This window comes from Thamnophis sirtalis, unplaced genomic scaffold (genome assembly GCF_051295495.1).
Source record: "Thamnophis sirtalis isolate CommonGarterSnake01/CBP01778 unplaced genomic scaffold, rThaSir2_p1.2 scaffold_13, whole genome shotgun sequence".
Classification (NCBI taxonomy): domain Eukaryota; kingdom Metazoa; phylum Chordata; class Lepidosauria; order Squamata; family Natricidae; genus Thamnophis; species Thamnophis sirtalis.
In genome coordinates, this window is record NW_028261393.1 from 32,639,314 (window position 1) to 32,655,531 (window position 16,218).

Sequence of the window (16,218 nt, forward strand, 5' to 3'; positions counted from 1 at the left end):
AGAGTGTTTAAAAATCCACTTTTTCCAGACTTTGAGGTCTGCTAAACAGTATTCTGGAAGGTTGAAATGTTAAATAGAAACTAAGAAGGCTTTCATCACAAATCTCCATATATGACCTGGAGGCAGTCTTTTGGGAAACTTCATTAGAAAGGAACTGCTGTTACAATGATTTAGGTATCCCGCCTCCCCCAAGAAAAATAGAGAAACTGGTATGTTTACTGAAATCTGTTTTGCAACCTGGGAATTATTTTGCAATGTGAAATCTGCTCACTTTAAAGTTATGATAGTCCACGTGCTTTCTGAAACCGAAAACTAAAGTTTAGGCCTTGTCTTGTACTCTAGCCCAACTATGCAAATCAAGGGGAATTCTCAGCTTAGAATTTCCATATGAGTTAAAAAAGGAATGGTCTCTCTTCCACCCTTTTTGCTTTTGTTTTACTTTAAGGGGTGGAGGGAAAGACACCAGTGTTGAAAATCCTCATTCTAACACAGATCAACAAGAAACCTAACATTTCAGCACTGAAATTTAGTATAAAAAATAAATAGTAACTACAGATGTTTTTTACTAGCAATTAAAGATCAAAACTGATTTACTGACATATAAGCGCAAACCAGTTCGAAGCATAAATCAACTATTCCCCCCCACAAAAAAAACTGAGAAATGTGGAGTTCTTTTGTTTTTCCCAATTATTAAGACTTATTTTGCTGCCCATTAACATCAAGGCCTAGCTATGGAAGTCACTGCCAACAATTGGAGGAATATGGAGCTCAGATCTTCAGCAGCAGAAAACAGAGGAGTACCTTGAGGATTAGCAAAAATGGAACAAACACTTAAGGGGAAAGAGTTAAAAATAAGGTGAGGAAAAATCTTCCACCTTCCCAGATAGTTCCAGAACATGTCCTCATAAAGTTGCCAATGGTCTGGAAATAGCATGAACTTGGACTGAATCCAAAAAAGATCATAAATATGACCTAAAACTAAAGGCACATCAGATTGTATTTTATAAACATGGAACTCCTGCCTAATTTGTTATGAAATCAATGAAAATAATTCTTTACTTTTGAAAAACAGTGAAGAGTTTGCTAAAGATATTTAAAAAAATAATAGTATTTGGTTTTGAACTTCTAAAAACAAAGCTTGCTTGTGGAGGGAGGAGCCACGTCGCGCCGACACATCGCATAGACCCGACAGTCGATGAAACTTTTGTCTTTCGACGGTCCGGTAGGACCTAAACCATCCCAAAGAGACGGCGACAGGGAAGCCAAAGCCTTGCTGGTCACAGGGACATCGCAAGGGTAGTGCTTCCAACTGAGGACAAACAGGTAGCCCCTAGGCTGGCATAGTCGGAGACCGCTCCTGAAGGAAGAGACGAAGTGAAAGCATTCCATCTGGTGAGGTTTTCTTTTTCTTTTTTTACTTTCAGAAGATCCGTGCTAAGAAACTTTAAAAAAAAAAAAAATAACATCCAGTCCCCAAAGTAAGAATAAAGCGGCGTTTTTGACACTTATTGGACTGTTATTAGAAGATTTCCTGCTCTTGTTAGTAACGATGTTTTGTGGATTGAAGTAATTACAACATTTCCTGTCTCCCTGCTTGTAGTCTATGGACTGATTTTTTTCTTTCTATTTTTTTTTCCTTTTTTCTACCCTAATTTTTTTTTGCTGGCTAAATTAAACTTATTTTCTTACTTCAACAATTTTTTTTTCTTCTACTGGTTAAAACCGCTAATTTATTGAATCTGCCACCTGGAAGCCAAAGTCTGAACTTTGTTTCTGTTTTGGTTACAATGTATCTTTTGTTCTGCTTCACTTGGTTTCACTGACCTTGCAATGGAAGGGTTTGGAAAAGCACGAAACTTGTTTTTGTTAGTGCTTCTGGTAAATATTTTGGCAAGAGAAGGAAAAAGATAAACAAGAATAAAAACCCTCCTATTTTAAAAAACCTTGAAAGAACTGGTGTTGAAGGTTCAAAATAAATACAGACACATTTCCTAAAACTTTGACAGGCTAGTGGCAGATTCCTCTTCCAATTTTTTTCCTTTATATTTCTTTGCATTTTGAAAAATGGATCAATATTCAGAGGCAGAAAATTTAATAATCCAAAACATACTGGCTGGACTTCAAAATATTGCAGAAGGACTTAAGAGATTTGATAAGAAATGGAACAGTTTATGGGGTGCTACAGTTAAAGAGGAGGGGGTTGGAGCCCCAGAGATTAAAGAAGAGAATGGAAATATAGAAAATAAGGACAAGATGTCAGATGAATCTACTAATGGACTAAATACGAGCGAAAGTGAAAAGAAGGGAAGCTGTAAAAGTGCTTTTGACAACTTGGAGCCTTTCTTTCGACTTCAAGATGCAGAAGGGGAAAAAAAGAGTGGAAAAAATGGAACTAAAAAGATAAATATATCCGGAAACAAGTTTGACAACCAAAGTTAAGCCTATGTTAATAACAATTAAAGAGCGACTAAATTACATGAGAGATTCTTCAAGCTACAGAGTGCAGCGAGAAATGATAAACTCTGAAAAGATTTTAATAAGAGAGATGACACAGCTGCTGGCGAGAGAGATTCATTTTGCTACTGGAAGGACACTGGTTGATAATGCCAAATTGATGTTAAAAATTAGTTAATTTTTGATGGTTAATAAGTAGGGATGTTAGTATTTTGTAGACTCTTATAGATTATTATTGAATGTTTAATCGCTAACATGTAATATATCATGATATTAACAATGAAAGGATAACCTTAATTAGGATAAATAACCAGGCCACAAATTCCAACTGAGACCTGGTGGAATGATAAAACCTATAAATTTGTGCTTTAGACCTTTTTATGAAGCTATAAATAATTTGGATTTGAATAAGAGGTGATGTGACGTAAATAGCAAACAATTGTTTTCTTTTTTTTTCTCCCTGTTTTTCAACTATAAAAACAAAAGGGAATGTTAACATATACTTTGGTTATTATTAATTAGAAATGTCAATATATTTTTTTCTTCTTTCTTTAGATTGTCTTAGATTTTAAATGGTCATTTCGTTAACATATATTAATAGATTGTTGTTCAGAGATTGTTACTTTTTGCGTTTGTGGAGAGGAGAGAAAAATGTAAACAACCCTTAGTTAACTATAATAATAACAAAGATATGCTAGAGAGAGGAAATATAAGATGTCCTACTAATTGACTTTATTTTTTCTTTATTTTTTTTAAAAAAAATTATTTTTAGAACATGTTATAAGGATATAGAGATATGGCATATTGACTGGAACTGGGGGAAGGGGAAAAAATGCCAACAGGTGGCTGTGTTTTTGAAACCTTAACTAAATGAAAACTGTGATATGGTGAGAGTAAAATATATAAATTTTTAACATGTACAATTTAGACTGAATGAAATATATGTGATTGTGGACAGAATGCACGAAATGTACCTGTGACCAATGGATACGCTTTCTACAAGTTGTAATGACAGATGATTTTTTTTTGTGTGTGTGTGTGTGTTTGTTTGTAATAAAACTAATAAATTTTTTATAAAAAATAAAAATAAAACAAAGCTTGCTTGGTCAACAAGTGACCAAATTTATAATTTTTGATTGTCCATGATTGCATTATCAGCCCCAACTACAATTCACCTTTTTTATTCAAGACAGAAAGTCTGGATTTTGACTTGATATTTTCTGCATTCAATCTTGCTCATCCTCCAAAATTCAGAAACACCCAGAATTCTGATAACACAGCCAAAAGCAGCTATATGTGCCTTCATTCAACACATCCTTTTCAGAAGTCCAGAAAGCACAGTGTGTTCTGAAAAGATTTCTATTAGTTGCCTGTCTCCTGGGGGTGAGGAAGGTGTATCTTTCTAATGGAATGTGCTACATTTCGTTGTGAAACAGACTTGTTTTGGGCCTCATAGGCTAGTTTGAGGCAGGCCTTGACTCACCTGGAGATCATGAGGCCCTACACCTCTATGGGAAGACTGCTGGAAGGAATCTAGGAGATTGGGAGTACTATTCAATATTTCAAATATTCTAACTCAGTTTTAGAATTATGATAGATGAGGAGGTCATTTCCTGACCGTGGTGGGAGGCCAAATTCAACTTAGATGCAAAGATTTGCTTTGTGATCATCTCTACCAAAAATCTTGGCAGAGAGCACTCTTATCTGGGATACCTACCTAGCAGAGGTTATGGCCACTTTCCATGCCAGATGCTTTGAGGCTGACTCATGCAAGGTTTTGAGCATGGAGTTGGGCTAGGGCATCATTCTATGACAGGTACTAGTGTATACTAGTTTGCCTTAGTATGCAGACCCTCTGAAGAACTTCTTGATATGAGGATGAGCAGAGAGAATGATTATTGCTTCCCAATAAGAGACCAAGGAGAAGACTCAAAGTTGTCTGTTTGATTGTAGTTCTTTGTTAAGGCCGTTGGTAAGCCTGACATTGAAGATTGAAGGTTGTCATTGGTAAGATTGCTTCTCTTTGCACAAAACTTAATCACATTCACTAGTCAGTATCAGGCTTGAAAGCTTGACACCAAGCCTGAGAGGATTTTCAGGCTGAGCCAATCCACTGCTATTTTGCAGATCATCAAGATATATTCTGCCAAGTAGGCAACGGCTTTGGCTCATTGTGGTTCCTCTGCCTGAGTTTCCTACACTGTGGGAAGCCAAGTTAGCTGTTTGCTCAAAGGACAGAAATCTAGACAAAGACTAAAGAACAAGACTTGATTATGAGAATGGGGGTGTAACCACATGGACTTTGGGTTGCAGGTTCTCCACTTTCCTGTCTTCTTGTTTTTAGGAGTTGTCTTTATGAACTATGTGTTGCCACTGAAGTATCTAGTACAGAGCAAGTTTAGCAAATCTAAGACAGACTGAAAGAAGATAGAGAAGTTTAAGACTTGTGAACTTCAACTCCCAAAATTCCTCAGCCAGCCATGTTGAATCTTTCAGAGCTCCTGGAACAAGAGGGTTCTGCCAGAGGACTGAAAAAGAGCTGATGTGATTCCAATCTTCAAAAAAAGCGGGGAAAGTGGATCCATGAAACTGCATACCAAAATCTGGGGAAATCCTGGAAAAGTTAAGCAAGCAGTAAATTTCTGAGAATCTAGAAATGAACAAGATGATTATGAAAAGTCAGCATGGGTTTCTAAAAACAGACCACGCCAAATAAATCTTATTACCTTCTTTGATAAAATGATTAAATTAGTGGACCAAGGAAGCACTGTGTATAGTATATGTATAGTAAACTTGGATTTGACAAAGTAGATGACAGCCTGCTTCTTGGTAAGAGAACAATGTGGGATAGACAGTACTTCTACCAGATGGATCACCATGTGGTTCTTACTGGAACTATCTCTACATGAAAGAAAGAATGTAGTGGGATACCTCAAGATTCTATATTGGGGCCAGTACTCTTCAACATCTTCATACATGATATAGATGAGGGGATAGAAGGAGAGCTCATCAAATTTTCAGATGACACCAAGCTGGGGGCAATTGCTAACACTTTGGAATATAGACTCAAGATCCAGAAGGATCTTGACAGACTTGAGTATTACACCCTATCCATTATAATGCAGTTCAGTGGTGAGAAAAGTAAGGTACTGCATTTAGGCAGGAAAAACCAAGTGCACAGACAGTACCTGACCCAACAGTAGTACATGTGAGGGGGTTCTAGATGTCGTAGTAGACCACCACTTAAGTATGAGACAGCAGTGTGCTGCCAAAAAAGCCCAGGAAGTCCTAGGCTACATCAACAAAGGGATAGCATCAAAATCACAAATAAATGATAGTACAGTACTGCTGCATACTGCACTGATGCAGCCACACATGGAATACTTTGTCCAGTTCTGGACACTACAATACAAAAAAACTCATGCTGACGCCATAGAAAGAGAGCAGAGAAGAACATCAAATATAAGGGTAAACCAATGATGAATAGCTAAGGGAACTAAGTATGTTTAGCCTAACAAAGAGATGGCTTAGGGATGACAGGATAGTAGTCTTCCAATACCTGAAGGACTGGATCAATTTGTTCTCTAAAGTACCCGAGTACCAGACAAGAAGCAATGGATGAAGAGGGAGATCCAATGGTCAGAGGGAGATCCAACGTGGAACTTGGTGCTCCATTACTGGAGGTTTTCAAGAAAAGATTGGACTTCCATTTGTCTTGGATAGTATAAGGCAGTGTTTTTCAACCTTTTTTGTGCAAAGGCACACTTTTTTCATGAAAAAAATCACAAGGCACACCACCATTAGAAAACGTTAAAAAAAATTTAACTCTGTGCCTATATTGACTATATATAAAGTAATTGGCAGTTGGACTTACCTGAACTGCATGTTTCGACGAGAAGTGTGGGAGGAGTAACCATTGGGTATTAACCTAATCTTGATTGCCTATTGGAGATTGAGGAAATCTTTGGAAGCCACACCTCCTGCTGGTCCGGTGGCTCGCCACTTTAACCGAACATCTGAACGGTATCTGAAAGGAAGCAAAAAGAAACAGCCAATACCGATTCTTCCTAGCTGTTGCTTGAACCTGGACGTGCTCAGGCCCTGCTTCACGGCGAAGGTCGCCATCACGGGCGGGAAGTGACTCCTCCCACACTTCTCGTCGAAACATGCAGTTCAGGTAAGTCCAACTGCCAGTTTCCGAAGAGAAGGTGTGGGAGGAGTAACCATTGGGACATACCAAAGTTAGTTGTCCTGGGAGGGAATGGACGGGCCTGAGCCCCCTTGCATGTCTAGGACGCCCTGAAGGACCCTCCTGCCGAAGGCAGCGTCCGCCGAGGCGTAGGCGTCCAATCTATAGTGTCTAATGAAGGGAGACGGGGAGGCCCAGGCGGCCGCTCGACAAATCTCTTCTAGGGGAGCCTGGGAAGACCAGGCGGCTGAGGTGGCAGCACTTCTAGTGGAGTGTGCTGTGATACCCTGTGGGACCTGGAGACCCCGAGCCTGATAGGCCTGAGATATGGCCGCTCTGATCCATCTGCTGATGGTGGCCGAGGAGACCTTAGCCCCACGGGTGGAAGGACACGAAGAGGGCCTCTGATCGTCGAAAGGGAGCCGTGCGTTTCAGGTAGATGCGTAGGGCTCTTCTAACATCTAACTTATGCCAGGATTTCTCCCTCTCCCCGGAGGGATTTAGGATTTTTTTAGGATTTTATTGGGGATTTATATGCCGCCCTTTTCCCTGAGGGGACTCAGGGCGGCTTACAACAATGAAGGGAAGGGAGTGCAAGACAAGACTTAAAAAAAAAAGAATCGTGATTAAAAGAAAATTAACCATAAAAACACAACATTCACTCAACATTCGGGCGGGGTGAGAGTAATCCTATCCCCAGGCCTGACGGGATAGCCAGATCTTGAGGGCTGTGCGGAAGGCCTGGACTGTGGTGAGGGTACGGATCTCCACGGGGAGGTTGTTCCATAATGTCGGAGCTGCAACTGAGAAGGCTCTCCTCCGCGTAGTCGCCAGTCAGCACTGACTGGCGGATGGAATTCGGAGGAGGCCTACTCTGTGCGATCTGATGGGACGCAGGGAGGTAATTGGCAGGAGGCGGTCTCTCAAATAGTCAGATCCACTACCATGGAGCGCTTTATAGGTAGTAAGTAAGACCTTGAAGTGCACCCGACGATCAACAGGTAGCCAGCGCAGCTCACGGAGGATTGGTGTTATATGGGCGAACCGTGGTGCGCCCATGATCACTCGCGCGGCCGCGTTCTGGACTAGCTGAAGTCGCCGGATGCTCTTCAAGGGCAGCCCCATGTAGAGCACATTGCAGTATTCCAGCCTAGAGATCACAAGGGCTCGAGTGACTGTTGTGAGAGCCTCCCGGTTCAGGTAGGGCCGCAACTGGCGCACCAGGCGAACCTGGGCAAATGCCCCCCTGGTCACAGCCGACAAATGATGGTCAAAACTCAGCTGTGGGTCCAGGAGGACTCCCAAGTTGCGTACCCTGTCTGAGGGGAATAAATTTTGCCCCCCCCAGCCTGATTGATGGAACGTTAGCCAAATTTTTGGGAGGAAAACACAACAGCCACTCGGTCTTTTCCGGGTTGAGTACCAGTTTGTTAGCTCTCATCCAGTCTTTAACAGCCTCAAGGCCCCGGTTCATCACGTCCACCGCTTCATTGAGTTGGCACGGGGCGGACAGATACAACTGCGTATCGTCCGCATATTGATGGTACTTAATCCCGTGCCTCCGAATGATCTCGCCCAGCGGTTTCATGTATATGTTAAATAGCAGGGGGGACAGAACCGAGCCCTGCGGCACCCCACAGGTTAGGGGCCTCGGGGACGATCTCTCCCTCCCCACCAACACCGACTGCGACCTGTCTGAGAGGTAGGAGGAGAACCACTGTAAAACAGTGCCGCCCACCCCCACCTCCCGCAGTCGTCGCAGAAGGATACCATGGTCGATGGTATCGAAAGCCGCTGAGAGGTCGAGGAGAACCAGGATGGCCGCGTAGCCTCCATCTCTGGCTCTCCAGAGATCATCGGTCAATGCGACCAAAGCGGTTTCAGTGCTGTAACCGGGCCTGAAGCCAGACTGGAAGGGGTCAAGATAGTTAGCTTCCTCCAAGGTACGCTGAAGCTGTAAGGCCACCACCTTCTCAACAACCTTCCCCAGAAAGGGGAGGTTGGAGACTGGACGATAGTTGTTAAGAACTGCTGGATCCAATGACGGTTTCTTCAGGAGTGGCCTCACCAACGCCGCCTTAAGCGCGGTGGGGAGGTGTCCCTCCCGAAGAGAGGCGGTGACAACCGCCTGGATCCAGCCTCGTGTCACCTCTCTGCTGTTGGCAGTCAGCCAAGAGGGACACGGGTCCAGTATACAGGTGGAGGAACTCACAGCTCGCATAGCCTTGTCCACATCCCCAGAGGCAACATCCTGAAACTCAAATGGGGATGGGGACAGAAATCCGGAAGGATGATCTCTAACCCTCTGTGGAAGGGGGAGTTGATCTTGGGCATGAAAGAAGGGTCGAGTCTGAGGACGACCCTGTTCTCTAGGAAGGTGCAGAGGTCTGCTCTGCTGGAAAGGGCATTGATCTCTGAGACCCTTCTAGCTGAAGTGATGGCTACCAGAAAAACGACCTTAAGGGTCAGGAGCTGGAGGGAAACCTCCTTCAGAGGCTCAAACGGAGCCTCCGTTAGAGCCTGGAGGACTGTGGGAAGATCCCAGGAGGGGAATCGATGGACCACTGAGGGTTTGAAATTCGCCGCCCCTTTGAGAAAACGCCTGAGAACCGGGTGTTGAGATAGGGGGGGAGCGTTCACCCCCCCTAGGACTGTGGAAAGAGCGGAGACCTGACGCCTAAGGGTGCTGGTGGCGAGGCCCTTCTGGTGACCCTCCTGGAGGAAGTCCAGAACCTGAGGAACCGAGGCGGTCGTAGGACAGATGTCTTTACCCCGGCACCAGTCTGAGAAGGCCACCCACGAGGCATTGTAGATGCGGGTGGTGGATTGTCTCCGGGATGCCTCTACCACCTTGATGACCTCCTCGGAGAACTGAGCCTGTCTCAGTTGTTCCCGCTCAAGCGCCAGACAGTCAGATGGAGCCACTCCGGGTCTGGGTGCTCTAGGGATCCCTGGTGAAGCGTCACCTCCCCTGCTGGTATCCTCCAGGGAGGAGCTGTGGACAGGTCCACCAGATCTGCCAGCCAGGGGCGGCGCGGCCAAAAGGGAGCCACCATTATCAGATCTGCCCTCTCCGCTACCACCCTCCTCAGAACCCCGGGGATGAGGGGAAGGGGGGGAAAGGCGTAGAGAAGACCTGGTGGCCAGCTGCAGCGTAGGGCGTCCGTGTCCATGGCTCCCGGGGTCGGGAACCTCGAGACGAACTTTGGTAGCTGGGCGTTGTGCGGTGTCGCAAACAGGTCCACCGTCGGATGGCCGAACCTCTCGCAGATCCTGTGGAAGATCGAGGGATGGAGTTGCCACTCTCCATTGTCGATCGTCTCTCTGCTTAGCCAATCTGCCTGATGGTTCTCTGTTCCGGAGATGTGCTCCGCCTTGATGGACGCCAGGTGTTTCTCCGCCCAGTGACCCAGGCCCAGCGCCTCGTCGCGGAGAGCCTTGGAGTGGGTGCCTCCCTGTCTGTTCACGTGTGCCTTGGCCGCTACGTTGTCTGTCAGGACTAGGATGTGTTGACCTCTGACCATGTCCTTGAAGTGTCGGAGGGCCAGGTGGATGGCCCTGAGCTCCAACCAGTTGATGTTGTGCTTTAGATCTGTTGGAGTCCACCGACCTTGGGCGATCTGGTTCTCCAGGTGGGCCCCCCAGCCGAAGAGGCTTGCGTCGGTGGTGAGCGTCATTCTTGGTGGATCTCTGAAGAGGCAGCCTCTGTTCAGAGCTGGGGACAGCCACCAGTGGAAAGATAGCAGCACTTGGGGTGATACTTGGATCTTGAAGGTCGCGTCGCTTGTCCCGGACTTCTGATGTGGTAGCAGGAACCACTGGAGCTCCCTGGCGTGCAGTAGGGCCCAGGGGATGATCCCTATGCACGAGATGAACTTTCCCAGGAGCCTGGAAAGAAGAACTACAGGGACAGAGCGTGACTTGCGAACCTCATGAATCATCTTAACGATGCTGTTCTTCCGATCCTGAGAGAGGAACACCTCCCCCGCTACAGAGTCGATAATGGACCCTAGGTGAAGCAGCCAATGGAGGGCACGAGGTGGCTCTTCTCCAGGTTAATGGAGAACCCCAGGGATCTGAGAGTGTCGATGGTAGTATTCAGATCCCTTGCAGCTGAAGCAGAGGACCTGGCCAGGACGAGTATGTCGTCAAGGTAACAAAATAAACGGACAGGGAGGGAACGTAGGTGACCAGCAGCTGCAGCTAGCACCTTGGTGAAAGTCCTGGGGGCTGAGGCCAACCCAAAGGGCAGGGCTCTGTATTGGAAATGGTCCCCCTCATGGGAGAACCTCAGAAACTTACGGTGTTCCGGGGCGATCCTGATATGCAGGTATGCCTCTGTAAGGTCGATGGAGGCAAGGAAGTCGCCCGGCCGGATGCCCTCCAGGATGGATCTTAGAGAAGCCATTTTGAATTTACGGTATACCACCCTGGAGTTGAGTAATTTAAGGTCCAGGATGGCTCTCCAACCCCCCGAACTTTTGGGCACTAGGAAGAGGTTTGAATAAAATCCTGACCCTTTTTCCCCCTCTGGGACCCTCTCGATGGCCCTGATGTCGAGGAGATGTTTAATGGCCTTGGCCTTAAGGGCCCTCCTGTTTGGGTCTGAGGAGGAGGAGAAGGTGCGGAACCTACTGGGAGGAAGGGAGCGGAACTCCAGGCGAAGCCCGAGCCTTACCGTCTGGAGAACCCACTCATCCGATGTGATACGCTCCCAGGCATCCGCAAACATGGAGAGGCGACCGCCGATGGGGTGATCCGGGGGCGGATCACTTGAATCTGCGGAAGGGACGACCGCCTCCTCCACGAAAGGGCCGCTTCCCCTGGTGTTGGCCCCTGAATCTGTTCTGAAATTGTCTATCCCCCTGCCTCTGAAATCTGGGGTTTTGGTACCTCTGGCCTTGGCTGTCTCCTTCAGGTGGTCTGTAGGAGGTCCTCCTAGGGTACGGTGCGTGGCGGAAATCCGACCGCTTGTTCGTTGACGGGAGGATCTTCCGCTTGTTTTTATCCTCCACAAGGAGAGGCTCCAGCGCCGTCCCGAATAACTTGTCCCCGGTGTAATCCGCGCCGGTTAGGTGCCACTTCATTCGGGATTCCGCCTGCCAGTGACGTAGCCAGAGTAGTCGCCTAGAAGCAACTGAAGAAGACATAGCACGCGACGCATACTTTACCGCGTCCAAGGTGGCGTCCGCTGAGAACTGCGTTGCCGCAAGCATCTTGGAGATGTCCTGCAGGAGTCGCACTTCAGAGGCTGGGGTCCTATCCCTCAGTTGCTCCAGCCACAGGACCGTGGACCTATTAAAAAAGGAGGCAGAGGCGGCCGCTCTGATAGCCCAGGTGATGGCCTGGAACGTCTTGCGCAGAACAATGTCTGCTCTCTTATCCTCAGGCTTGAGGCAATTAGCGGTGTCTCCTGCTACGACCGTTGAGGAAGATGCCAGGGTTGCCACCGGGTTATCCACTTCCGGAACCTGCAAGGCTTGGGCAAAGGCTTGGTTAAGATTATAAAACCTTCTTTCATTCCCCCCTGGGGTTGGAAAAGACCCTGGCTTTACCCACTGAGATTTGAGCACCTCCATAAACATATCTGGGGTGGGGATTTCTTCCTTAGCTACGGGGGGCCTATGGAAGGGCCCTTTCTTCTTCTTGCTTTTGCCCTTGCCCGAGGACTCAACTGCGGGTTGGGGATCCGAGGGTGGATCCAGATCAGCTGTGGCTACTGCCTTGCGTAAAAGGGAGCTGAACAAGGAGGGGGGGAAAAGGCCCGCTACGGTGGAATCCTCCTCCCCCTGGGGGACCTCATCCTCCGAAAACCCCACATCCTTTAGTTCCCCTTCCTCGAGGTCGGATGCCTCACTAGCCGTGGATGGGGAGGGAGACCTGGCTTCCCTTGCAGCCGAGGTGCTAGGGCGATCGCTCAGCCCTCTGGGGGGATCCTGGGGGGCCCTGCTCCTGGGAGCCTGTGGCTGCTGAGTTAAGCTAGAAGCCATAACCTGGGCCAAAGCTCTGGCAAACATGTCCTGAAAGCTGCTGGTTAGATCAGGCAGCTGAGGCTGAAGCTCTGGTGGTTGGGAATATTCCCTGGGTTCAGGGGATAGAGGTGCTAGGCGAGGCCGGGCTGGGCTGGCTGCTCTGTGGCCAAAGGGATCCGCTCTCGAATCCAGTAGGGGAGCAGGGGAGAGAGGAGGAGAAAGAGAGCTGTGCCTTCTCAGAGATCCCCCTGGAGAGGCTGGGGATGGAGATCTGCGTACAGCCCGGGCAGAGGCCCTGCGTGGGGAGCGAGATCTGGGGGGGGAAGGGCTGATGGTTGCCCTGTAGTCCCTGGCCGAGGCCTTGGTTGCTCTGGTTTCCCTCCTGGGGGATGGATTCCTGGGTGCCCTGGCTTTGTCCCTCCTAGATGGGGATCTGCCTCTGGGAGCAGGGGAAATTGCTCTAGAGGACCCTTCCTCTGGATCCGCACCCCCCGGGGCTCTGGGCCTAGAGTTTTTGCTCCTAGTCGCCTCTGCCATTACTCACGGTTTGTTGCTCACCCACGTGCTCCTTCTGCAGCCGGCTGAAATAAATTCCCTTCCTAGGGATAGGCTCCGCCTCTCTCTGATTGCTTGCAGGCTCTGCTGCTGCCGGCAGGCAAGGCCCTGAATTTCCCCCCGGATCACCGGCGGGGCAGAGCAGAAAGGAAGCCTCTTCCGGCTTCCTACGGCCTTGTGAGTGCTTTCAGTGTCGGAACACTGTTTACACACTCCCACGTGCTCCTAAAATGGCGACAATCCAAAATGGAGGCAGCTGGTGCCGTCTGGAGTCTCCTTCCTTCCTCCGGTGGAAGCCTCTTTGCAATCCTGGAAGGGTTCTGGGTTCTCCGGCTTCCCTGAGCTTCTCCAATCTTTGTCTGTAAGTTTTTCTGTGATCCTGGCCCTTCCTTGCAGGCTTCTAATCGCGCGCTCTGGCAAGCCGAGGCTTGATGAGCAGCTGGAGCACAGCAGAAGGCAGGTGAGGTCAATTTAAATTGAAATCCCTTGCTGAGGCTTTTCTTGAGAGTAAAAAAAAAACTCCTGAATCTCGGATGGAAAGGAGAGCAGGAAAATCGCTCCAATTAGGCCGAGATTGAGGTTAAAGTGGCGAGCCACCGGACCAGCAGGAGGTGTGGCTTCCAAAGATTTCCTCAATCTCCAATAGGCAATCAAGATTAGGTTAATACCCAATGGTTACTCCTCCCACACCTTCTCTTCGGAAACTTTCCCACGGCACACCTTACACTATGTCACGGCACACCAGTGTGCCGCGGCACAGTGGTTGAAAAACACTGGTATAAGGATTCCTACCTTAGACAAGGGGTTGGACTAGAAGACCTCCAAGACCTTTTCAGTCCTATGATTCTATAAATACTGTCACAAATCCAAAGAAAATCAGGAATGCTAAAATTTAATTCCAGTTAATGGGACATAATTTAGCAGCTGCTATTTCTAATGAGGTTAATGAAATTAAAACATGACTTTGGGTCTGAAGTTCTAAATTACAGAGAAGCAGCATTAAGAGTTTTTTCCCATGGGGCCCACAAAGACTAATCACCGTTGCTTCTTGGAAGTCTTTCTGTTAAATATTGGACAAGTATCCACTTGAGGATGTTCTAATATTAAGTGTCCCAATTCATTGGCATATTTCTGTGTTTTCTTTCCCAGAGGTTCCTCTATTTATAACTAATTAAAAAAAATACTTAACATAAAACAAATTCAAATGCTATTTGAAAAAAGGGAAACAAGTCTTTGAAGCATACGATAAAATTTGTTTAAGAAAAATGCACCTTGGACATTAGGCATGGACAGGAGGGTTATATATACATCAAAAATTATTCAGAATTTGAAAATGTAACACAGCTCTGCAATTGGTTGAAAAGGTCACATCTTTTCTAAGGCTTGAAAAAAGTTGTGTCTCTTTTAGTGAATAGCAGAGAGAAATTATGTTTCTGCAGTTCAAAATCCCTTCCAAATCTCTCTAGCAGAGTGAAAAATGTAACTGAACAGGCAATGAAGGTTTCCAACAATATATATACACACTCTCTGCGAGAGTGGTTAGATCTGGTTAGTGCTCTAATTCTTGGCATCTTCCTATAAACTAAAACTAACATTGTTAAATAGATTATGACATTTTCATATGCAAACTATAATATTGCTGCATGTACACACAGATTGGAATATACAATAGTTTCTCACAACTCAGAATAACAGAGTTAGACGGGACGTTGGAAGGGACCTTCTAGTCCAGCCCCCTGCTCAGATAGGAAACCCTGTACCCATGATGGCAAACCTATGGTACACATGCTGGAAGTGGCACACAGAGCCATCTCTCTGGGCACATGAGCTGTCGCCTGTTGCTCTTCCAGGTTCTGACACACCATCCACCATCCACCATCTTCCCATGCACAGGAGAGGCCAAAACTGGAAGAGCAGCCCAAACTGGAAGAGCAGTCGTCCAGAACGCATGTGCATGCCTGCTCTTCTGGTTTCCAATTTCTGGCGTGCATGCACACATGACAATATGCGCACCGGAATCCGGAAGATTATGCACGCTCCCGTTTTGGCACTTGAACATTGCCCTATACTATTTCAGACAAATGGTTGTCCAATCTCTTTAAAACCTCCAGTATTGGAGCACCCACAATTTCTGAGGGCAAGCTGTTCCACTGGTTAATTTTCGGTCAGGAATTGTCTTCTTAATTCTAGACTAGTTTCCATCCATTGTTTCTTGTCCTGCCTTCACATGCTTTGGAGAATAGGTTGACCCCCCTCCTCTTTGTGGCAGCCCCTTAGATATTGGAACACTGCTATCATATCATCCTAGTCCTTCTTTTCATTAAACTAGATACACCCAATTCCTGCAAGGGTTCTTCATATGTTTTAGCCTCCAACCCCCTGGTCATCTTTGTTGCTCTTCTCTGCACTCTTCCTAGAGTCTCAACATCTTTTTTATATCATGGCAACCAAAACTGGATGCAATATTCCAACGGTGGTCTTACCAAGGCATTATAAAGTGGTACTAGAACTTTATGTGATCTTGATTCTATCCCTCTGTTAATGCAGCCCAGAACTGTGTTGGCTTTTTTGGCAGCTACAGCACAATGATAGCTCCTATTTAAGTGATTGTTCACTACGACTCCAAAATCCCTTTCACTGCTGTTGAGCCAGGTATCACCTAGTCTATTCCTGTGCATTTGGTTTTTCTTGCCTAAATGTAAAAGCTTACTTTTCTCTACATTGAATTTCATTTTGTTAGGTAAAGCCCAGTGTTCAAGTCTGTCAAGATCCTTCTGTATCTTGAATTTATCTGCTGGAGTATTGGCTATTCCTGCCAGCTTGGTGTTGATTGCAAATTCGATGAGTTCCAGCAAAATCCTGGTACTGGTCACTGCCAATTATTGCCTTTGTTTAATATTACTGGATTTCTTCCCTTAAAAAACAAAACCCTATTTGTGCAAGCCTATCCTTTCAGTATCCTCTGAAAGTATATTTTGAACAGAAATAAACTTCACAAGTCCTAATATTTGAGACTCTGTATTATTGGTGCCATTTCTAAACTTTATT

At 46.4% G+C, this 16,218-nt stretch overlaps 1 protein-coding gene across 1 annotated transcript in view; it reads right to left on the minus strand.

Moving 5' to 3' along the window:
- ZC3H12B (zinc finger CCCH-type containing 12B) overlaps nucleotides 1-16,218 on the minus strand; it is a 93,791-nt gene that overhangs the window by 21,877 nt on the left and 55,696 nt on the right. The gene's annotated exons all lie outside the window — the stretch shown is intronic.